We start from the raw sequence: 17,500 nt of genomic DNA on the forward strand, positions 1-17,500 counted from the left end.
GTAGGGGCTTCGGGTGCGCATTACATTTTTGCCCAAGCGTCCAGTGGGGTTTCTGGTGCGCTCCGAAGTGGGGTTATTGGAGCGCATCAAAGGTGCGCAATGCTGGTGCGAACCCGGGAGCGCTCCGATGTGTGCTCCAAGGTGCGGCGTGCACGAAGTCCGAGCCCGGTTTGCCCCGGGTGCGCACCTCGCGTGCACCTTCGCCGGGGTGAGCACCTTGGTGTGCAGACCTTGGTTGGGTTGCGCGCCCTGGTGCGCACCAAGGAGCGCTCTGAAGTGTGCTCCAAGGTGCGGCGTGCACGAAGTCGGAGCCCGGTTTGCCCCGGGTGTGCACCTCGGGTGCGCACCTCGCGTGCACCTTCGCTGCGGTGGGCACCTTGGCTGGGTTGCGCGCCTTGGTGGGCACCATGCAGTGCACGAAGTCGGAGCCCGGATTGCCCCGGGCGCGCACCTCCGCCAGGGTGGGCACCTTGGTGCGCACAACTTGCCTGGGCTGCGCACCAGGAAGGGCTCAAGATGGCACCCGCGTTCCGTTTTTTTCACTATCTTTCAGAACGGAAATTTTAAAATCTCGTTTTTTTTTGCCTTTTCTGGAAATTAGTGAAGGCAGCGCATCAAAGGTGCGCAACGCTGGTGCGAACCTGGGAGCGCTCCGATGTGTGCTCCAAGGTGCGGCGTGCACGAAGTCGGACCCCGGTTTGCCCCGGGTGCGCACCTCGCGTGCACCTTGGTGCGCACACCTTGGCTGGGTTGCGCGCCCTGGTGGGCACCATGGTGCGCACCAAGGAGCGCTCCGAAGTGTGCTCCAAGGTGCGGCGTGCACGAAGTCGGAGCCCGGTTTGCCCCGGGTGCGCACCTCGCGTGCACCTTCGCCGCGGTGGGCACCATGGCGTGCACGAAGTCGGAGCCCGGTTTGCCCCGGGTGCGCACCTCGCGTGCACCTTCGCCGGGGTGGGCACCTTGGTGTGCAGACCTTGGCTGGGTTGCGCGCCCTGGTGGGCACCATGGTGCGCACCAAGGAGCGCTCCGAAGTGTGCTCCAAGGTGCGGCCTGCACGAAGTCGGAGCCCGGTTTGCCCCGGGTGTGCACCTCGGGTGGGCACCTTGGTGCGCATGCCTTGCCTGGGCTGCGCACCAGGGCGGGCTCAAGATGGCACCCGCGTTCCTTTTTTTTCACTATCTTTCAAAACGGAAATTTTAAAATCTCATTTTTTTTTGCCTTTTTCTGGAAATTAGTGAAGGCAGCGCATCAAAGGTGCGCACCTCGCTGCCCACCACGGTGCGCAACGCCGGTGGGCACCCGGGAGTGCTTCGAAGTGTGCTCCAAGGTGCTGCGTGCACGTTGTCGGAGCCCGGTTTGCCCCGGGTGCGCACCTCGCGTGCACCTTCGTCGGGGTGGGCACCTTGGCTGGGTTTGCCCCGGCTGCGCTCCGAAGCGGGGTTATTGGAGCGCCGCCTCTTTTTTTGTCGGAGCGTTTGGTGGGGTTTCTCGCATTGGCTCTTCCGAGGCCCGGTTGCCACCCTGGCGCGCACGAAGTCGGAAGTAGGGTTAATTGCCCGGGTGCGCACCTTTGCCAGGGTGGGCACCTTACCTGGGCTGCGCACCAGGGCGGGCTCAAGATGGCACGCGCGTTCCGTTTTTTTCACTATCTTTCAAAACGGAAATTTTAAAATCTCCTTTTTTTTTTGCCTTTTCTGGAAATTAGTGAAGGCAGCGCATCAAAGGTGCGCACCTCGCTGCCCACCTTGGTGTGCTCTGAGGTGCGCACCCGGGAGCGCTACGAAGTGTGCTCCAAGGTGCGGCGTGCACGTTGTCGGAGCCCGGTTTGCCCCGGGTGCGCACCTCGCCTGCACCTTGGCCGGGGTGGGCACCTTGGCTGGGTTTGCCCAGGGTGCGCTCCGAAGCGGGGTTACTGGAGCGCCCCCTCTTTTTTTGTCAGAGCGTTTGGTGGGGTTTCTCGCATTGGCTCTTCCCAGGCCCGGTTGTTGGGTGCGCTCCCACCCTGGCGCGCGCGAAGTTGGAAGTTGGGTTAATTGCCCGGGCGCGCACCTTCGCCAGGGTGGGCACCTTGGTGCGCACACCTTGGCTGGGCTGCGCACCAGGGCGGGCTCAAGATGGCACCAGCATTCCCTTTTTCTCACTATCTTTCAAAACGGAAATTTTAAAATCTCGTTTTTTTTTTGCCTTTTATGGAAATTAGTGAAGGCATCGCATCAAAGGTGCGCACCTCGCTGCCCACCTTGGTGTGCTCCGAGGTGCCCACCACGGTGCGCAACGCCGGTGCGAACCCGGGAGCGCCCCGATGTGTGCTCCAAGGTGCGGCGTGCACGAAGTCGGACCCCGGTTTGCCCCGGGTGCGCACCTCGCGTGCACCTTGGTGCGCACACCTTGGCTGGGTTGCGCGGCCTGGTGGGCACCATGGTGCGCACCAAGGAGCGCTCCGAAGTGTGCTCCAAGGTGCGGCGTGCACGAAGTCGGAGCCCGGTTTGCCCCGGGTACGCACCTCGCGTGCACCTTCGCCGGGGTGGGCACCTCGGCTGGGTTGCGCGCCCTGGTGCGCACCAAGGAGCGCTCCGAAGTGTGCTCCAAGGTGCGGCGTGCACGAAGTCGGAGCCCGGTTTGCCCCGGGTGCGCACCTTCGCCGCGGTGCGCACCATGGCGTGCACGAAGTCGGAGCCCGGTTTGCCCCGGGTGCGCACCTCGCGTGCACCTTCGGCGGGGTTGCGCGCCCTGGTGGGCACCATGGTGCGCACCAAGGAGCGCTCCGAAGTGTGCTCCAAGGTGCGGCGTGCACGAAGTCGGAGCCCGGTTTGCCCCGGGTGCGCACCTCGCGTGCACCTTCGGCGGGGTTGCGCGCCCTGGTGGGCACCATGGTGCGCACCAAGGAGCGCTCCGAAGTGTGCTCCAAGGTGCGGCGTGCACGAAGTCGGAGCCCGGTTTGCCCCGGGTGCGCACCTCGCGTGCACCTTCGCCGCGGTGGGCACCATGGCGTGCACGAAGTCGGAGCCCGGTTTGCCCCGGGTGCGCACCTCGCGTGCACCTTCGCCGGGGTGGGCACCTCGGCTGGGTTGCGCGCCCTGGTGCGCACCAAGGAGCGCTCCGAAGTGTGCTCCAAGGTGCGGCGTGCACGAAGTCGGAGCCCGGTTTGCCCCGGGTGCGCACCTCGCGTGCACCTTCGCCAGGGTGGGCACCTCGGTGCGCACACCTTCTCAATGTTTTCTTGCCTTTTCTGGAAATTGGTGAAGGCAGCGCATCAAAGGTGCGCACCTCGGTGTGCTCCGAGGTGCGAACCCGAGAGCGCTCCGAGGTGCCCACGAAGTCGAAAGTCGGGTTAATTGCATTGTTTTCCCCGGGTGCGCTCCGAGGTGCGCAACATCGGCGCGCACCAAGGAGGGCTCCGAAGTGTGCTCCAAGGTGCGCACGATGGCGTGCACCTCTGGTGCGCACGATTCGGAGCTCGGTTTGACCGGGGTGCGCACACCTTGGCTGGGTTGCGCACCTTTTGTGCGCTCCAAGGTGCGCACGAAGTCGGAGCTCGGTTTGCCCCGGGTGCGCACCTTCGCCAGGGTGCGCACCTTGATGCGCACGCCTTGGCTGGGCTGCGCACCTTGGTGGGCGCCATGGTGCGCACCTTTCGTGCGCTCCAAGGTGCGCACGAAGTCGGAGCTCGGTTTGCCCCGGGTGCGCACCTTGGTGGGCGCCATGGTGCACTCCGAGGTGCCCAAGATTGGTGCGCACCAAGGAGCGCTCCGAAGTGCGCTCCAAGGTGCGCGCGAAGTCGAAAGTTGGGTTAATTGTCCGGTTTGCCTCGGGTGCGCACCTTGCGTGCACCTTCGCCAGGGTGGGCGCCTTGGTGCGCACACCTTGGCTGGGCTGCGCACACCTTGGCACCCGCGTTTCCTTCATTTTAAATTTTTTTTTTTTACAATCTCTCAAGTGGGAAATTCTATAATCTCAACTTTTTTTGCCTTTTCAGGAAACTTTTGAATGGAGCGCATCATTGGTGCGCTCCGAAGTGTGCTCCAAAGCTCTCTCCAGCTGCGTGCACCTGCCCCGGCCGCGCACCCGGCCCCGCCCAGCTTCGCTCACCTGTCCCGGGCGTCTGGTGCGGAACCTTAGAGTAAGAAACATCACCGTGCACCTTGGCCAACGTGCGCGACTCGACCGAGCGCGCACTGGCCGAGGTGCACACCGATTTCACCTGGGTGCGCGCGCAGCACCTCGGGCGCACCGGGGTGCGCGCACAACGCCCGGGTTGCACCGTGGCCTGTGTGCTCGGGGCGCCTCGGGTGCGCGCTCGGTGTCGCCCCCGCGCGCGCGGTAGTGCGGGCAGCGCACCCCGGCCCGGCCCGGCCCCGACGAGAACGCAAACGGGCAAAAGGTTTATTCAAATAGCATTGCGACGCCCGGCGAAAAACTAAAAAAGGGTGCAACACCGGGACTTCCCGGGAGGTCACCCATCCCAGTACTACTCCGGCCCAAGCGCGCTTAACTGCGGAGTTCTGATGGGATCCGGTGCACTAACGCTGGTATGATCGCACCCGTTATGAGCTTGTCGCAGTGTGTACTTAGCAAACCGCGACCCACGTGCGAATCCACCCCGGCCACCCACCCCCGTCGAGGTGCACACCCTCCCTCGCGAAGTGCGCCCCGTTCGCCAAGTGTGAGCCCTGCCCGGGTGCGCGCACCTTGCTAGGGCGTCGGGTGTGCACCCGGCCCGGCCTACGTGCGTGCACCTGGAGGGGGCGTCGTGTGCGTGCAGTGTCCCGTCTGCAACGCGGTGCCCACACACCACCTCGGGCGCAACGACCTGCGCTCACATGTGGGCCGAGTGCACCTTGGTGCATGTTCGGGGCGCCTCGGGTGCACGCTCGATCTTGCCCCGGTGCACCAAGGCGCTCGGTTTGCCCCGGGTGCGCACTTGGTGCAAGGTGGGCACCCAAAATAGGGATCAAGCACCAAAACACAAGTTTCGGGATGCAAAATGGGACCCAAGGACCACAAATGCGTTCCAAGACCCATGATGGGTCCACGAGAACAAAAATGTGTTCCGAGACTTAATAAACAAATATTGGGTTTTAGGAGAAGAAACATGCTCTGATGCCCAAAACGAGAATCGACCCCGAAAAGGCCACAGGCCAAAAGTGGGATGCGAGACAAAAAAAAATGGGACCCGAGGACCAAAATTGGGTTCCCAGGTCGAAGACAGGGCAACCGGACAAGAAACGACCTCTAAGGCTCGAAATGAGTCCCGACGACTAAAACTTGACAAGAAGCACCCATCAGGCACCCAACTCGACACCCATGGGATGCCGACCCACCCGGGCTTCCACCTAGCACACCTTGGCACCCACCCACCCTCGCACCCAACCTCGCACCCAACTTAGCACCTTTGAACCCACATTGGCACTCACCCTGACCCTGGCACCTTGGAACCCACATTGGCACTCACCTTGACCCTGGCACCCACCTTTGCACTCACCTTGGGACCCACCCTGGCTCCCACCTCGGCACCCACCCAGACACCCACCTTGGTTCCTTGGCACCCACCTTGGATCCTTGGCACCCACCCCGACACCCACCTTGGCACGCAACTTGGCTACTTGCCACCCACCTTGGCTCCTTGACGCCCACCCCGACAACCACCCCGTGACCTACCCTGGCTAGGGTTGGTGCACACCCACCCTGGTGCCCACCTTGGCACCCACCCTATGACCCACCTTGGCACGCACCTTAGTACCCACCCCGTTACCCACCCTAGGACCCACCCCGTGACCCACCTTGGCCAGGGTGGGTGCACCCACCCTGGTGCCCACCTTGGCACCCACCCATCCTAGCACCCAGCCTGTGACCGGGCTTGGAACCCAACCTTGCACCCGCACCCGTCTTGGCCAGTGTGGGTGCGCACCCATCCTGGCACCCACGTTGTGACACACCCTTTAACCCACGCACCCTAGCACCCACGTTGGCACCCACCTTGGAACCCAACCTAGCAACTTGGCACCCACCCCGTGACCCACCTTGGCATCCACCATAGCAGTCGCCGACTTGGCACCCACCTCGGCACCCACCTTGACACTTGTGGACCCACCTTGCCACTCACCCTAGCATCGACCCATCCTAGCACCCACCCTGGCACCTTTGCACCCTAGCACTCACCCATCCTAGCACCTAACCTGTGACCCACCTTGACACTCACCCTCGCACCCACCTTGGAACCCAACCTAGCACCCACCCACCCTGACACCAACCCTAGCACCTACCCACCCTTGCACCCACCCTGTGACCCATCTTGGCACCCACCCATCCTACCACTCAACCTATCACCCACCTTCTCACCCACCTTGGCATCCACCTTAGCACCCACCCACACTGGCACCTTGGCACCCACCTCGGGCAAGGTGGGTGCACACCCACCCTGGCACCCAATTTAGAACCCACCGAGCATGTTACCCACCTTGGCACCCACATTGCAGCCCACCCTAGTACCCACCCTATGACCCACATTGGCATCCACACCCTAGCACCCAGGCACCTCGACACCCGCCTTGACACCCACCCTAGCACTGAACCTGTGACCCACCTTGGAACTCACCCTAGAACCCACCCACCCTGTGAACCACCTTGGCATCCACCTTAGCACCCACCCACCTTGGCACCCACTCTAGCACTCACCCATCCTAACACCCAACTTGTTACCCACCTTGGCACCCGCCCTCGCGTCCACCTTGAAACCCACCCTAGCACCCACCCACGCAGGAGCCCACCTTGGCACCCAACCTAACACCCACGCATCCTGGCACCCAACTTGTGACCCACCTTGGAACCCACCCTAGTACCCACCTTTGAACCCACTATATCACCAACCCACCTTGGCACCCACCCTATGACCCTCTTTGGAATCCACCCTAGCACGCACCCACCCTGGCACCCACCATGGAGCGCACCCTAGCACCCACCCACCTCGGCACGCACCTCAACACCCACCTTGGTGTGCGCACTGCGCCAACCTCTCAAAGACCCTATGTGGTGCGCTCCAAAGTGTACACCTTTGGTGCGCTCCAAGGTGCGCACCTTTGGTGCACACCGAGGTGCACACCAAAGTGTGCACCGAGGTGAGCACCAAAGTGCACTCCAGGGTGCACACCAAGGCGTGCACCTTTGGTGCGGTCAATGCAAACGAATTCGGAAGTTGGGGTCGATGTCCTAATCGCTGCTGCAGACTACACGTATGAGAATCGGACAAATAGCTTTATATAGGGGAGGTGTTGCGTTTGATGGGTCGACTCCCCTGGTTGTGTGCACTGCACCAACTTCAAAGACCCTGTCTTGTTTAAGAAGTCAAAAGTTGGGGTGGATGTCCTAATCATTGCTGCAGTCTACGCATGTATGAGAATCAGACAAATAGCTTATATAGGGGAGGTGTTGCATTCGGTGGGTTGACTCCCCTGGTTGTGCGCACTGCGCCAACCTCAAAGACCCCGCATAGCAGAAGAAGTCGGAAGTCGGATTTTGGTGAGCACCAAGGCGTGCACCTTTGGTGCGGTCAACGCAGACGAATTCAGAAGTTGGGGTGGATGTCCTAATCGTTGTTGCAGGCTACACATGTATGAGAATCAGACAAATAGCTTATATAGGGGAGGTGTTGGGTTTGATGGGTCAACTCCCTTGGTTGTGCGCATTACGCCAACCTCAAAGACCTTGTTTTCGTTAAGAAGTCAAAAGTTGGGGTCAATGTCCTAATGGCTCCTGCAGGCTACACATGTATGAGAATCGGACAAATAGCTTATATAGGGGAGGTGTTGGGTTTGATGGGTCGACTCCCCTGGTTGTGCGCATTACGTCAACCTCAAAGACCTTGTTTTCGTTAAGAAGTCAAAAGTTGGGGTCGATGTCCTAATTGCTCCTGTAGACTACACATGTATGAGAATCAGACAAATAGCTTATATAGGGGAGGTGTTGGGTTTGATGGGTTGACTCCCCTAGTTGTTCGCATTACACCAACCTCAAAGACCTTGTTTTCGTTTAGAAGCCGAAAGTTGGGGTCGATGTCCTAATTGCTCCTGCAGGCTACGCATGTATGAGAATCAGACAAATAGCTTATATAGGGGAGGTGTTGGGTTTGATGGGTCGACTCCCCTGGTTGTGCGCATTGCGCCAACCTCAAAGACCCTGCATTGCGGATGAAGTCGAAAGTCAGAGTTTGGTGTGCTACAAGGTGTGGTCGAAGGTGCTCACCTAGGTGTGCACCTTTGGAGCACAGGAAAAGTGCCCTCCAAAAGTGCGCACCTTTGGAGTGCACAAAAGTGCCCTCCAAAAGTGCGCACCTTTGGAGCGCAGAAAAGTGCCCTCCAAAAAGTGCCCTCCAAAAGTGCGCACCTTTGGAGCGCAGAAAAGTGCCCTCCAAAAAGTGCCCTCCAAAAGTGCGCACCTTTGGAGCGCAGAAAAGTGCCCTCCAAAAAGTGCCCTCCAAAAGTGCGCACCTTTGGAGCGCAGAAAAGTGCCCTCCAAAAGTGCGCACCTTTGGAGCGCAGAAAAGTGCCCTCCAAAAAGTGCCCTCCAAAAGTGCGCACCTTTGGAGCGCAGAAAAGTGCCCTCCAAAAAGTGCCCTCCAAAAGTGCGCACCTTTGGAGCGCAGAAAAGTGCCCTCCAAAAAGTGCCCTCCAAAAGTGCGCACCTTTGGAGCGCAGAAAAGTGCCCTCCAAAAAGTGCCCTCCAAAAGTGCGCACCTTTGGAGCGCAGAAAAGTGCCCTCCAAAAAGTGCCCTCCAAAAGTGCGCACCTTTGGAGCGCAGAAAAGTGCCCTCCAAAAGTGCGCACCTTTGGAGCGCACAAAAGTGCCCTCCAAAAGTGCGCACTTTTGGTGCGCACCAAGGCGCTGGTTCGGTCGTTGCAGGCGAGTTCGGAAGTTGGGGTCGATGTCCTGAGCGGAGGTGCAAACTACACAGGTGTCGGAATCGGACAAATAGCTTATATAGGGGAGGTGTATGCTTCGATGGGTCGACTCCCCAGGTTGAGCGCACCGCGCCAACCTCAAAGACCCTACGGTATGGATGAAGTCGGAAGTTGGGTCCGATGACCAATTCGATTAGTAGGTATGCTCATGAGGTCGGAATTTGGGTCCGATGACCTGCCATGTGCAGGAAGGCGAATGTTGACACTGTGCGTTGCAAGGTGCACACCAAGGCGCTGGTGCGGTCTTTTTAGTCGAGTTCGGAAGTTGGGGTCGATGTCCTGATCGGAGGTGCAAGCTACACAGGTGTGGGAATCGGACAAATAGCTTATATAGGGGAGGTGTATGCTTCGTTGGGTCGACTCCCCGGGTTGAGCGCACCGCGCCAACCTCAAAGACCCTACGGTATGGATGAAGTCGGAAGTTGGGTCCGATGACCGATTCGATATGTAGGCATACTCGCGAGGTCGGAATTTGGGTCCGATGACCTGCCACGTGCAGGAAGGCGAATGTTGGCACTGTGCGTTGCAAGGTGCGCACCAAGGCGCTGGTTCGGTCGTTGGAGGCGAGTTCGGAAGTTGGGGTCGATGTCTTGATCGGAGGTGCAAACTACACAGGTGTGGGAATCGGACAAATAGCTTATATAGGGGAGGTGTATGCTTCGTTGGGTCGACTCCCCGGGTTGAGCGCACCGCGCCAACCTCAAAGACCCTACGGTATGGATGAAGTCGGAAGTTGGGTCCGATGACCGATTCGATATGTAGGCATACTCGCGAGGTCGGAATTTGGGTCCGATGACCTGCCATGTGCAGGAAGGCGAATGTTGGGACTGTGCGTCGCAAGGTGCGCACCAAGGCGCTGGTGCCGTCGTTGCAGTCGAGTTCGGAAGTTGGGGTCGATGTCCTGGTCAGAGGTGCAAACTACACAGGTGTGGGAATCGGACAAATAGCTTATATAGGGGAGGTGTATGCTTCGATGGGTCGACTCCCTGGGTTGAGCGCACCGCGCCAACCTCAAAGACCCTACAGTATGGATGAAGTCGGAAGTTGGGTCCGATGACCGATTCGATACGTAGGCATATTGGCGAGGTCTGAATTTGTGTCCGATGACCTGCCATGCGCAGGAAGGCGGAATTTGGGTCCGATGACCGAGTTGATGGCGTGCCATGCGCAGAAAGGCGGAATTTGGGTCCGATGACCGAGTTGATGTTGATGGCCCGCCATGCACAGGAAGGCGGAATTTGGGTCCGATGACCGATTTGAAGGCGTGCCATACGCAAAAAGGCGGAGTTTGGGTCCGATGACCGAGTTGATATTGATGGCCCGCCATGCGCAGGAAGGCGGAATTTGGGTCCGATGACCTGACATACGCATGGAGTCCGACTCGGGGGCCGATGTTCGATTCGATGACTTGCATTGTGGGTAAAGTCGGAAGTTGTGGTCTTTGACCCGATTCGATGACCAGACTTCGGCTGCTTGAGAATCGGACAAATAACTTATATAGGGGAGGTAGTGTTCTCGAGCATCCTCCCCCCGTGCCCGTTTATGTCGATTGATGCTGGTGCTCGACTGGTTGGAGCGCTCGGATGCAAAAATCTTGCACCAGGATTTATCGATTGTGATGGACACGGCAAGTCTCCTGATTGCTATGCAGGAGCTCATCGTGAATCTCTATGCGGCCTTGGTATGGACTCGACCTGCGGAATGGTTCGGCAATGGTAGTCGCTCCAACACGTCCTTGCAATGGCCACAGAGGTGATTCGACTAGAGCTCCAGTCTAGCTTTTGGGTTGCTTGGCGGACTGGTATAGCCGCGATCGAGTTCCGGCCATGAACGTTTTAGATAGCTCTTGGGCTTTCTGGGACGGAAGTCGGAAGTTTGGGCTGTTGTCCGATTTGATGACCATTCTTCGGATGTGTGAGAATCGGACAAATAACTTATATAGGGGACTGTGTTGTCTCACGCAGCCCCCTCCGTGCCCCTCTATCTCGACCGATGTTGGTGCTTGAAAGGGTTGGGATCGCTCGGATTTATAAACGTGCACCACCATTTGTCGAGTGTGAGGGACGCGGCAGGTCTCCTAAATGCTATGCGGGCGCTCTCTGAGAATCTCTATCCGGCCTCGACACAGACTAGTCTTGCTGAATGGTTTGGCACTGGTAGTCGATCCAACACGTCGTTGTTGTGGCCGCCTAGGCGATTCGATTCGAGCCCCCGTCTAGCTTTTGGGTTGCTTGGCGGATTTTGCCCTATCCGCAAGTGAGCTCGGTCCCTAAACGTTCGAGAAACCCGATTGCTATGCGCCGACTCTCTTTCTTGCGAGCCTCCATCTAGCTTTTGGGTCTCTACGGAACGGAAGTCGGAATCTGGGACCGTTGTTTGATTCGACGAGGCAGACTACGGTTGTGCGAGAATCGGACAAATAACTTATATAGGGGAGGTGTTGACTGGAGCATTCTCCCCCGTGCCCCTCTAACTCGACCAATGCTGGCGCTCGAACGGTGGTAGCGCTCGGATTTTCATTGAGCGCCAGCATTGGTCGATTTAGAGGGGCATGCGAGATTCCCGAATGCTATGCGAGGGCTCTAACGGAAATGTCTATTGGTTTCGGTATGGATGCAATTGCGAGTGGTTCGGCAAAGGTAGTCGTTCCGATGCGTCCATGTCGTGGCCAAATCGATAATTCGATTTGAGCCCTCGTATAGCATTTGGGTCTCTCGATGTGATTCCGCATTCCAGTCCCTTTGGGCACTGCTTGAGCCGCATCCCAGGGGGTTCCCTTCCCAATAATCTGCCTCACAACCCGATTGCTATGCGGTGAGGCTCCTCGGCCGCCTCGGAACTATCTGTGTATCAGACGCATCGCGGGATAAGGGGTTGGCAACGGTAGTCGCCCCAAGCGCGTCCGATGCTTGGACCATTCCGAGGCGGCCCTGAAGCCTCTTCCGTCTAGCCGTTGGGTCCTTCTCGCCGCATCCCTCGCCTCGCACCCCGATTGCTATGCGGTGAGGCTCCTCGGCCGCCTCGGAACTATCTGTGTATCGGACGCGTCGCGGGATAAGGGGTTGTCACTGGTAGTCGCCCCAAGCGCGTCCGATGCTTGGACCATTCCGAGGCGGCCCTGAAGCCTCTTCCGTCTAGCCGTTGGGTCCTTCTCGCCGCATCCCTCGCCTCGCACCCCGATTGCTATGCGGTGAGGCTCCTCGGCCGCCTCGGAACTATCTGTGTATCGGACGCGTCGCGGGATAAGGGGTTGTCATTGGTAGTCGCCCCAAGCGCGTCCGATGCTTGGACCATTCCGAGGCGGCCCTGAAGCCTCTTCCGTCTAGCCGTTGGGTCCTTCTCGCCGCATCCCTCGCCTCGCACCCCGATTGCTATGCGGTGAGGCTCCTCGGCCGCCTCGGAACTATCTGTGTATCGGACGCGTCGCGGGATAAGGGGTTGTCACTGGTAGTCGCCCCAAGCGCGTCCGATGCTTGGACCATTCCGAGGCGGCCCTGAAGCCTCTTCCGTCTAGCCGTTGGGTCCTTCTCGCCGCATCCCTCGCCTCGCACCCCGATTGCTATGCGGTGAGGCTCCTCGGCCGCCTCGGAACTATCTGTGTATCGGACGCGTCGCGGGATAAGGGGTTGTCACTGGTAGTCGCCCCAAGCGCGTTCGATGCTTGGACCATTCCGAGGCGGCCCTGAAGCCTCTTCCGTCTAGCCGTTGGGTCCTTCTCGCCGCATCCCTCGCCTCGCACCCCGATTGCTATGCGGTGAGGCTCCTCGGCCGCCTTGGAACTATCTGTGTATCGGACGCGTCGCGGGATAAGGGGTTGTCACTGGTAGTCGCCCCAAGCGCGTCCGATGCTTAGACCATTCCGAGGCGGACCCGAAGCCTCTTCCGTCTAGCCGTTGGGTCCTTCTCGCCGCATCCTTCGCCTCGCACCCCGATTGCTATGCGGTGAGGCTCCTCGGCCGCCTCGGAACTATCTGTGTATCGGACGCGTCGCGGGATAAGGGGTTGTCACTGGTAGTCGCCCCAAGTGCGTCCGATGCTTGGACCATTCCGAGGCGGACCCGAAGCCTCTTCCGTCTAGCCGTTGGGTCCTTCTCGCCGCATCCCTCGCCTCGCACCCCGATTGCTATGCGGTGAGGCTCCTCGGCCGCCTTGGAACTATCTGTGTATCGGACGCGTCGCGGGATAAGGGGTTGTCACTGGTAGTCGCCCCAAGCGCGTCCGATGCTTGGACCATTCCGAGGCGGACCCGAAGCCTCTTCCGTCTAGCCGTTGGGTCCTTCTCGCCGCATCCCTCGCCTCGCACCCCGATTGCTATGCGGTGAGGCTCCTCGGCCGCCTTGGAACTATCTGTGTATCGGACGCGTCGCGGGATAAGGGGTTGTCACTGGTAGTCGCCCCAAGCGCGTCCGATGCTTGGACCATTCCGAGGCGGACCCGAAGCCTCTTCCGTCTAGCCGTTGGGTCCTTCTCGCCGCATCCCTCGCCTCGCACCCCGATTGCTATGCGGTGAGGCTCCTCGGCCGCCTTGGAACTATCTGTGTATCGGACGCGTCGCGGGATAAGGGGTTGTCACTGGTAGTCGCCCCAAGCGCGTCCGATGCTTGGACCATTCCGAGGCGGCCCCGAAGCCTCTTCCGTGTAGCCGTTGGGTCCTTCTCGCCGCATCCCTCGCCTCGCACCCCGATTGCTATGCGGTGAGGCTCCTCGGCCGCCTTGGAACTATCTGTGTATCGGACGCGTCGCGGGATAAGGGGTTGTCACTGGTAGTCGCCCCAAGCGCGTCCGATGCTTGGACCATTCCGAGGCGTCCCGAAGCCTCTTCCGTGTAGCCGTTGGGTCCTTCTCGCCGCATCCCTCGCCTCGCACCCCGATTGCTATGCGGTGAGGCTCCTCGGCCGCCTTGGAACTATCTGTGTATCGGACGCGTCGCGGGATAAGGGGTTGTCACTGGTAGTCGCCCCAAGCGCGTCCGATGCTTGGACCATTCCGAGGCGGACCTGAAGCCTCTTCCCTCTAGCCGTTGGGGCTTTCTCGCCGCATCCCTCGCCTCGCACCCTGATTGCTATGCTGTGAGGCTCCTCGGCCGCCTTGGAACTATCTGTGTATCGGACGCATCGCGGGATAAGGGGTTGGCAGTGGTAGTCGCCCCAAGCGCATCCGATGCTTGGACCATTCCGAGGCGGCCCTGCAGCCTCTTCCGTCTAGCCGTTGGGGCCATCTCGCCGCATCCCCCACCTCGCACCACGATTGCTATGCGGTGAGGCTCCTTGGCCGCCTCGGAACTATCTGTGTATCGGACGCATCGCGGGATAAGGGGTTGTCACTGGTAGTCGCCCCAAGCGCGTCCGATGCTTGGACTATTCCGAGGCGGCCCTGCAGCCTCTTCCGTCTAGCCGTTGGGGCCATCTCGCTGCATCCCCCACCTCCTCGGCCGCCTCGGAACTATCTGTGTATCGGACGCATCGCGGGATAAGGGGTTGGCAGTGGTAGTCGCCCCAAGCGCGTCCGATGCTTGGACTATTCCGAGGCAGCCCTGCAGCCTCTTCCGTCTAGCCTTTGGGGCCATCTCGCCGCATCCCTCGCCTCGCACCCCGATTGCTATGCGGTGAGGCTCCTCGGCCGCCTGGGAACTATCTTCGTATCGGACGCATCGCGGGATAAGGGGTTGTCACTGGTAGTCGCCCCAAGCGCGTCCGATGCTTGGACTATTCCGAGGCGGCCCTGTGGCCTCTTCCGTCTAGCCGTTGGGGCCATCTCGCCGCATCCCCCACCTCGCACCCCGATTGCTATGCGGTGAGGCTCTTCGGCCGCCTTGGAACTATCTTCGTATCGGACGCATTGCGGGATAAGGGGTTGTCACTGGTAGTGGCCCCAAGCGCGTCCGATGCTTGGACTATTCCGAGGCGGCCCTGCAGCCTCTTCCGTCTAGCCGTTGGGGCCATCTCGCCGCATCCCCCACCTCGCACCCCAATTGCTATGCGGTGAGGCTCCTCGGCCGCCTTGGAACTATCTTCGTATCGGACGCATCGCGGGATAAGGGGTTGTCACTGGTAGTCGCCCCAAGCGCGTCCGATGCTTGGACTATTCCGACGCGGCCCTGTGGCCTCTTCCGTCTAGCCGTTGGGGCCATCTCGCCGCATCCCCCACCTCGCACCCCGATTGCTATGCGGTGAGGCTCCTCGGCCGCCTTGGAACCATCTTCGTATCGGACGCATCGCGGGATAGGGGGCTGTCACTGGTAGTCGCCCCAAGCGTGTCCGATGCTTGGACCATTCCTAGGCGGCCCTGAAGCCTCTTCCGTCTAGCCGTTGGGGCCTTCCCGCCCCATCCCTCGCCTCGCACCCCCGATTGCTATGCGGTGAGGCTCCTCGGCCGCCTTGGAACCATCTGTGTATCGGACGCATCGCGGGATAAGGGGTTGGCACTGGCAGTCGCCCCAAGCGCGTCCGATGCTTGGACCATTCCGAGGTGGCCCTGAAGCCTCTTCCGTCTAGCCGTTGGGGCCTTCCCGCCCCATCCCTCGCCTCGCACCCCGATTGATATGCGGTGAGGCTCCTCGGCCGCCTTGGAACTATCTGTGTATCGGACGCATCGCGGGATAAGGGGTTGGCACTGGTAGTCGTCCCAATCGCATCCGATGCTTGGACCATTCCGAGGCGGCCCTGCAGCCTCTTCCGTTTAGCCGTCGGGGCCTTCCCGCCGCATCCCTCGCCTCGCATCCCGATTCCTATGCGGTGAGTCTTCTCGGCCGCCGCGGAACTATACCTGTTATTGCTACTGCATCCTTCGGCTGGTAACCTCCTCTGCCGCCTTGGAACGTTCTCTTTGTCGGACGCGTCGCGGGATAAGGGGTTGGCACTGGTAGTCGCCCCAAGCGCGCCCGATGCATTGACCGCTCCGAGTCGACCTTGCTTTCAGCCTCTCACATGCATAGACCTCTCTGAGTCGACCCTGCAGCCTCTCACGTTTAGCCTTTGGAATCTCGCCTCACAACATGATTGCTATCCTTGATGCATCCCTTGCCTCGAGCCCTGATTGCTTTCTTGGCTGCATCCCTCCTCTCCTCACAGCCCGGTTGTCATCACTGCTTCATCCGTCGCTTCATGCATTCTGGCTGCTGGGCCCTTCCCACCGCACACCTCGATTGCTATCTCTTCTGCATCACACACCCCGATTGCTATCTCTGCTACATCCCTCGGCTCTCACTTCTGCATCCTTCGCCTCACACCTCGATTGCTATCAATGCTGCATCCGTAACCTCACACCCCGATTGCTATGCGGGGAGGCTCCTTGGCCGCCTTGGAAATTTCTGTGTGTCGGACGCACCGCGGGATAAGGGGTTGGCACTGGTAGTCGCCCCAAGTGCGCCCGATTCTTAGACCGCTTCGAGGTGACCTCGTAGCCTCTTTCGTCCAGGCTTCCTGCCTTCAACGCCCTTTTTACACCTCGATTGCTATGCGCGGGCTCGTTGGCGTCTATCACCTCTCTGCGAAGAGTGGCACGATGATTGTTGGGGTAAATCGTAGCAGTCCGATCTCTGGCCTTGGGCCATTGTGAGGGCTGATCGATTTCCTGTGCGCATCTCGTGTTCGCCCAGTAACAGACTCGACGACTTGTAATCGGTCTTGTTCCCGATTGTTCCTGGAGGTAGTCTTCGGAACTCTTGGATTTGACCTGTCACTCGAACTGTCCTCTTCCGAGGATGCTTGTGTGTGTGTGCTTGTGCCATTTCCTTGGCGGTATTAACGAGATATTAAAGAGCGGAGTGAGCGCCTCGCCCAGCTATGTTTGGGGCTCTCACTCCCTTACCCGGTGTGCGACCGCTTTGCACGTAGGTTGCGGAGCATCGCGACTCTTTCGATGTTTGGCGGTTGTCTTCCGGTGATGCGTTGGTCCCGAAGTGCACGTTACTAGCATTTCTGCCATTGTTCTCGATCTTTGGCACGTTCCTTCGTTGCAATTGGATATATATCTCCGTTTATACGCGCAGGCTTCTCCCGCCTATTCAGCGCTGTCCCACTCTCAGCACTCTCGTGGTCTCCTTGGCTTCTCTCTCCCGTGAGCGAGCTCTCTTCTCGAGTCTTTTCCATGTCCCATGGAGGTTGCCTTGCGAAATTCGGGCACACAAACGTGACCGGATAAGAGCGGAATTGCCTATGAGGAGAAGCTCACCTTAGGGAGCAGCAATGCCGAGTGTTTCGACAGAGGGTAGAGGGGGCGTTGTTTGGGCGGTTGCACAAAAGAGTGCTACGTTTGCACTGAAGGTTGCTTCTTCGTCTCCGACGAACTCTTCGAGGCAAAAAAGCTTGTTTACGGGGTCGAGGTGGGACTGTTCGTGCGAGTTGCGCCACCAAAAGTGCGTAGGGGGCATATACCTGGGAAATGGATGTCTCTGAGTGGCCTTACTCGGTCGCGTGCACGGTGCATTCTCTAACGGCAGGACTGTCGCGAGCATGTGCGGTTCGGATGTTTTCGGGTAAAGGGTTCCGTACGGGATGTTCTTCCCAGGCTCCTGTGAACCGAGACTCTGCATCGTCATGCTCCGG

The 17,500-nt window shown here is 59.7% G+C and overlaps 1 non-coding gene across 1 annotated transcript; it reads right to left on the reverse strand.

The window, feature by feature from the left end:
• Positions 1-4,424: 4,424 nt before the first annotated feature.
• On the reverse strand, positions 4,425-4,543 carry LOC131867804 (5S ribosomal RNA). Its single transcript, XR_009366336.1, has one exon. It is a non-coding gene; the product is annotated as a 5S ribosomal RNA (ribosomal RNA).
• Positions 4,544-17,500: the final 12,957 nt, after the last annotated feature.

This window comes from Cryptomeria japonica, unplaced genomic scaffold, assembly GCF_030272615.1.
Source record: "Cryptomeria japonica unplaced genomic scaffold, Sugi_1.0 HiC_scaffold_184, whole genome shotgun sequence".
NCBI classification, from domain to species: Eukaryota; Viridiplantae; Streptophyta; class Pinopsida; order Cupressales; family Cupressaceae; genus Cryptomeria; species Cryptomeria japonica.